The 6340-nt window shown below is 37.8% G+C and overlaps 1 long non-coding RNA gene across 1 annotated transcript; it reads right to left on the bottom strand.

Moving 5' to 3' along the window:
* Window positions 1–912: 912 nt before the first annotated feature.
* On the bottom strand, window positions 913–1506 carry LOC119782884. The gene is made up of 3 exons (XR_005280723.1): window positions 1424–1506; window positions 1044–1237; window positions 913–968 (listed from the first exon to the last, which is right to left on the bottom strand). It is a non-coding gene; the product is annotated as an uncharacterized LOC119782884 (long non-coding RNA).
* Between the last annotated feature and the right edge of the window lie 4834 nt (window positions 1507–6340).

Here is a 6340-nt window from a genome sequence, read left to right on the forward strand (position 1 = left end):
CTGTTATGAGAAATAGCTTTTTTCTTTCAGTCTGTGAACTGATTTACTGCGGCTGCTTAATATTTTTTGTGCATACTTTCAAATTGTCTCAAAAATCACAACACAAAAACAATACCGCATTTATTTTATGCAAGTAAAAACAACATAATTGTCACATTTCTTCGAATACATCAACTATGTGGTCAGTTTAGTGACTGTATTGACATAATAATGTTCTTATAATTGTCTATATTTTAATATAAACAGATCAAAATCAAGTTTAGAAAACTTTAAGATGTTTTCTTACATTCAAAATATGTAGTAGACGTTTTTATTTGTGCCCACTCTGTAAATAAAAGTTTGAAAAGTAAAAAAAATGTAAAGACTGAGCCAAAAAAACTTTGGCAATTGTAACAAATTGTTATGATGACACTATTACGCCAGCATTGATCCGATCAGGAAGAAAACAAGCATGAAGAAGAAAGTCTATCTCATTGATTGGTCAGGAGCAAAACTAGATCATTCATCCTCTTCCTCCATCACTCAACAAAACCTTTGCACCACATTATTAAACTGTTCTTCTAACTTTGTGCTGCTATCACTTTGCTAAATGTTTTAAACACCTTGTTTTTCTCATTGGTAGACAAGCAGCTGATATACATAGGCCTTGTTTTTCTAATTATTTTCTTATTCCACTCAGTCAGATGCTTCTGTATCACATCCTCCCTTGCAGCTGTTTAGCACAATGGGACCTGGAACATTACAAGCTTACTGCTTTAGGCTTTGGATAAACCGTGCTAAGAATGGCAGTTATAACGGTGCCTGCAGACACCAGTTCCTGTCACAGTAAAAATTTTCTGAAGATTTTGTTGTAAAAGCATAATAGAAATTATTTATAGTTAAATGTCAGGACTCAGAACGTTGGACCCAGAATTTTAAACTGCTCTGGGATCTGCGGCTCATCGGCTTGGACAGGAGGACTGGAATCTCTGTAGAGGTAGAAACTTAGGTTAGTGACCATGAAACTCTGAAGGGGAAAGATAGCGAGCATGTGAGTCACTAACCTAGTTTTTAAGTTCAGTCCGAGCACAGAGGAAGGAGTGAGATCCATTCGGGTGATGTTCAGCAGCATGAGGTGGAAGCCGCCCAGAGAGTTACAGAAGAAGAAGCCAAAGGTGCTGCAGAGCAGAACGAGAAGCCAAGGAAGAGCCGGTGTTGATGAGGCAAAACAGAAGTCCAGGCCAGAAGATCAGAGCTCCTAAAAGATATCGAAGGAAAATCCAAGCCGGGGTCAGGAGACCGATCCAAGGTCGTTAGCAGGCAGAATCCAATGGAAGTGCCAAGACAGGTCAGAACAGGGACAGGCAAATTCAGAAGTCCAGCGGCAGAAACCAGTCAGGATCAGGTAATCAGAAACACACTGGGCACGCTAGAGAACTCTCACCTTCGGCTCGATTAATCTGGCACTGATGTCTGGGACCAAGCAGTTTAAATAGGAACTGGAACAGGTGGATCTGATGAGTGAAAAGGAAAACTCGGTGGACCCCGGCAGGAGGAAGAAATAAACCAATAATCCAGCCATCAGTTCCAAGATAGTGACAGTTAAAGTTAGCAGAAATTATGAGCATAAGAAGACTTTTCAAACTGGATGAAAGGTTCATAGTGGAGGAAAAAAAAGCCAATCAAAAATACTCAACAGAACTTACCCATAGGTAAGTTCCCTATGGGTGAGTTTCTACTCATGTACTGTACATACTGTCACAGATAGAAGCAGAGAGAGACCGGGGCTAACATGTTCTTACATTTTCTGTTACTCTAATCATATCTATTATAAATCACCTAGATAGTGTCATTCATCTTTAAGGTTTTAACCAATATCTGACCTCTGCCTTCCTATTTTTAGTTGTGGCTCAATGACATATTTCTGCTGCTTAAAAAAAACTTCCGTCTCAAACTTAATCGACAAGTATAAAAAAAGCCAAGTAATTCAGACTCATTACCTCACAGTATAGTACCAACTTTCCATCCTGTGCATGTGTCAGTAGCCCTGCTGCATATCAGCAGCTGCTCGCTGCTCGTAATGGTATTGCCAGCACTCACATTACCATTAACTCTCTTCTAGCTCTGAATTTTATCTGGGATATTTGCACAGATGCAGCGCTCTAATTCTCATTCTTCTCACTAGTGGCTATATTGTTACAGCCTGTTTTGCAAGGTGTATTAGAGAAAGGTGCTAAGTCATTTTCCTAATTACAAGTCCCCTCTAGCAAAAACGTAGAAACTACATGATTTATTTGGTTGCTGTTTAATAAAAAACTGTTCAGGATTCTCAGTGTTCTCTTGTTCTGCTTGCTCATGTACAAAGGATGCTTTAATAACTGAGAGGGAAACTTCAAACAGTTGCCTGATTTACATACTCAGTGTAAATGTCCAGTTTTAATCCTTTTTCATGTATAATATTCTATGCTGCAGTGGAGACACAAGTTACATTTTTTTTTTTTTATCATCTTTGGTGGTAGAATTTGCTGACTCGTGTATTTATCCTAAACATAAAATTATCTTATACTGGCTTAAATATATAAATGTCAGTATTTCAGATTGCTGTTTGATCTATTAGGTTATTTGGACTGAACCAGAAATTAAAACGGTATGTTTGGCTTTCAGACTCATTTTTCAAAGAAATTACACACATTCTCTTCAAAATAAAAGCCTTAGAGTTTTCATATTTAAGAGCTCTGCAAATGGAGGAGCTTCATTGCTTGATAAAATGAGAAAAATATTCTTCATATAAAACTCTGTTTCCTTTAATAGAAATTGTAATACTTGAGAGTTTAGATTATTGCAGATTCCACAAACTGATGGATATAAAAGATGATATGAATACAGTGATTCTGTGTGCCTTTCAGAATAAAATTTCAAGATATTTAAAAAAATAAAAGTCTTGCTTTTTATGTTTTATTTATTTAAACAGGCTCATCATTGGCTTTTAAAGACCTAAGTTGAATCATTTTGGTCCAAACTTGGCAACATATAAATGTACTTGTGGTCCCGAACATCACAAACCTACGTCTGACCACCATCAAAATCACATTTTTATCTTTCCTCGTAGAGGTTTCTTTAGTTATTTTGAAAGGGGCAGTTTGTGTTTAAAAATATTTGAGTGTTTTGGCTAGAGCCATGTTAGTTTTTGAGTAACATGCTTGTTGAGTCAGATGACAAAACTTGCAGTGTCACATTTGTTTTCCCAACATTAATCATTAGATGAAGTCATAAAAATGGCTCAGTTTTAGAGATCTGCATCGCATGACTGTGTGTAAACAAAGAGTCAAATCAGACCACTTTGTTATTTTAGCCGCTCATGTGATCAGCCCTGCACACCAAAGGTCCGCTGACAGCCTCCCCGGCCCGGGTCCTTTGCAGATTGACAGAGACAGTCTGTTAGCAGAGAAACAAAGGTCAGATTTCCAGCTCACAGAACCAATCGTAACAGGGGGGGAAAATAGGGCCGAAAACAAGCATGCTTTGTTTTCATTTCAACAATCCAGCACTTGTTGTACTCTGAACTGTGATGTCATCATCATGCTCCATCCTTTCTGCGACCCGATGGGCAAAAACTCCAAAATAGTTCTCAACAGAAGGTGCATAGCAATTGAAGGGTAGATTCTGTTCAGGCGAGCAGATCCAGACATGATATAAAGAAAACAGAACTTGCTGTTCGCCAAGTTGCTTTCCCCTGAAGGAAGCAACTGGAGCTCAACAAATCTGTACCATAAGTATTCTGCTATTATGTCATCTGCATGTTTGGATGCGGCAGACAGCCTCAGAGACACATCAACAGATAGAAAGCACATAAACGATTTACAGCAGAGTCTGGAGAGCAGCCTTGAGAGCAGCAATGACTTATTCTCTGCAGAACCCCTGAACAACTAATGCGACAGACCTTTGATGGTGTAAATGATGTAATACTCATGATAAATGTGTCAGGCTTTGGCCTTAGGCTGCTCTGAATGCTTTGGTCCCTGCGGGCCTCATAGGCCAAATGGTCCAAAGCGGCCCCATCAATACCAGACCGAAAGAAAAGCTCCAGATCTCCTCAACCACAGTAATTAATCTCAGTCTTGTAAGCAGCTGACAAGCCTTTATCCAAACACAAACAATGATGTTCTTGTAGGGTGGGGTGAGGTGGGGGGGTTGGGTGCGGATGGGTGTTTAGCTTCACTTCTTGCTGTCTTTACCTGAGATTAAAAATTCAAAAGCAACGGGATCAAAGTGGAATTACCAGGCTAAGCCCTTTTGTAACAAAAGCAGAGGTGGGAGATGAAAAGTGTGGAAATTATCTATCTTCGTCCCCCTCTGCAATGCTTGTTAATGTGATTTACACAAAAAAAGGGAGAAAAACAGTGTTTTGGTGACCTTGTTACCATGCAAGTCAGTTTTAATTTACATCAATTTTATGGCAAAAGCTGAGGAAAGATGGTGGCAACATCAAACAGTGAAACATCTCCCTGCAAAAGGATTAGCAAAATTATTTTGGAAACACGATTACTTCCTTCAAAGGAGATGAATGAGAAGATTGAGGTGCCCCTGTGCCTTCGCTGTAGTGCCGTTTTTCTTTTAAAAATTCTTACCCCCCTCAAAAAGTCCTACTGCATGTGCAGCCCTACATTTAATAACTGTTTCCAGAAACTTTTAAAAACCTCAATGTGTGTTTCTTCTTCCGTGTGGTTGTTTGCAGCTCATTTTAAAACCAAACATGGGTTAAATTTGAACTCTTTAGATTTTAAAGTTCATGAAATCAAGTGAAATGTCCTCAGAAGTCTATATTTAACCTTCTCTAAAAAGAAACTACCAAGAAATAATAATTATCTAAGTATTATCTGATTTTATTTTAATGAACATTTATCTTAAGACTGACTGTGACCCCTTAAAGGGTCTATTGGTCTTTTGTCTCCATGTTTATCTTCTTTTGTTGCTGTTTTACATTATTGACAAGAAAAATGGATTAAAAAAAGAAATGAGCTCTGTATGCAAAGTTTAGTTGATTGAGGTTAATGCAAACCAATGCATTCTAATTAATTGATCATCAGCAGAGTGATTGTCTCTATGAAATTAGATGTATTGCTTTGGAGAATGCAGGAGTGCGTTAACACAATGCCAGGCTGGAAAGTTACAGGAAGTGTTGTTGGACCATCTCCAAACTATTTGAAATTCATCCTGCTACAGATTTACAAGTAGTAAACATTTCAGGAGTTGATGACCCTGGAAAGTCATGCTGAGGCAGGTCCGATAGAGGAGAAACTACAGAAGATAAAAGCTACAAACCTAAGCCAGCCAGTTTATCACAGCGTTATAGAAAGAATGGAACAGTACAACATTTTTAAAGGGTTAGAGGAGGAATAATGGCTGCATTTTTCATTCTTACTTACTTAATTGTTAGTTTTCACTCATTTTAATCCTAGGTAAACATAGAATATTGCATTTTATTATGTTATCTAATAAATTTCAGAATCCCTCCTATATTGCATTAATTTACTGTTTACTTTTTCAGCAATATAGCATTATTTTATATGTGCAGGATGTGTAAACTTTGATATGATTTATTTTTAAAAATCATAACAGGAACAATGCAATAGCAGGACTGTGAGAGAAAGGAATGAGGTCAAACATTATTAAACAGAGGAAAGGTGGTGAGAACAGTGGGTGAAAGTGTGTTTGTACTATCATGAGCCTGATAAAAGGAAAGTGACTGCTGCATCATCGCCACTCAAGTCGGTTTTACAAGAAGCTGAATTATGGGATGTACAAACTTTGTCCACACACAACCTTTTCAGTCTGGCTTTAGTTTTACTTAATAATCATTAACAGTTCAGGATCTGCGTTTTCGTGGCTTTGACGTCACATTTCGATGATTTTTGAACCCGATAAAGATCTGTTACTTATTTATTGTCTGGGTTCGTAAAACCATGCATGTATTACCTCATTATTTATGGGTTTATCATGTTCTCATTCATTATATGGTTATTATGTTATTCATTATGAAGACACTCTTTGACTTCTGCGTAAAGCAGAACACATTGAACTTTAACCATCAGCTGAAATGCTTCAATTTGGAAACTTCACTCTTTCTTCAAATGGTAAAAATGGGATTTAATAGGTGCTACATTGGTGACTTTTCAAAGTAAGAATGATGTAACTTTGAAAAGCCACCAATCAAAGTAGGTTTTGTGATTTAAAGATTCATGTGAACTAAATTAGGTCCCAGAATTGGTAGCCGTCTGACTGGAGGAAAGCGAGTAACCCTTTGACCCTCTTTGGGTGTAAGTGTGGTGGAATAGAGGTAAAGAATTATATAACACGGCGT

Source organism: Cyprinodon tularosa, unplaced genomic scaffold, assembly GCF_016077235.1.
Source record: "Cyprinodon tularosa strain WSP-4 unplaced genomic scaffold, ASM1607723v1 ctg199, whole genome shotgun sequence".
NCBI lineage: Eukaryota > Metazoa > Chordata > Actinopteri > Cyprinodontiformes > Cyprinodontidae > Cyprinodon > Cyprinodon tularosa.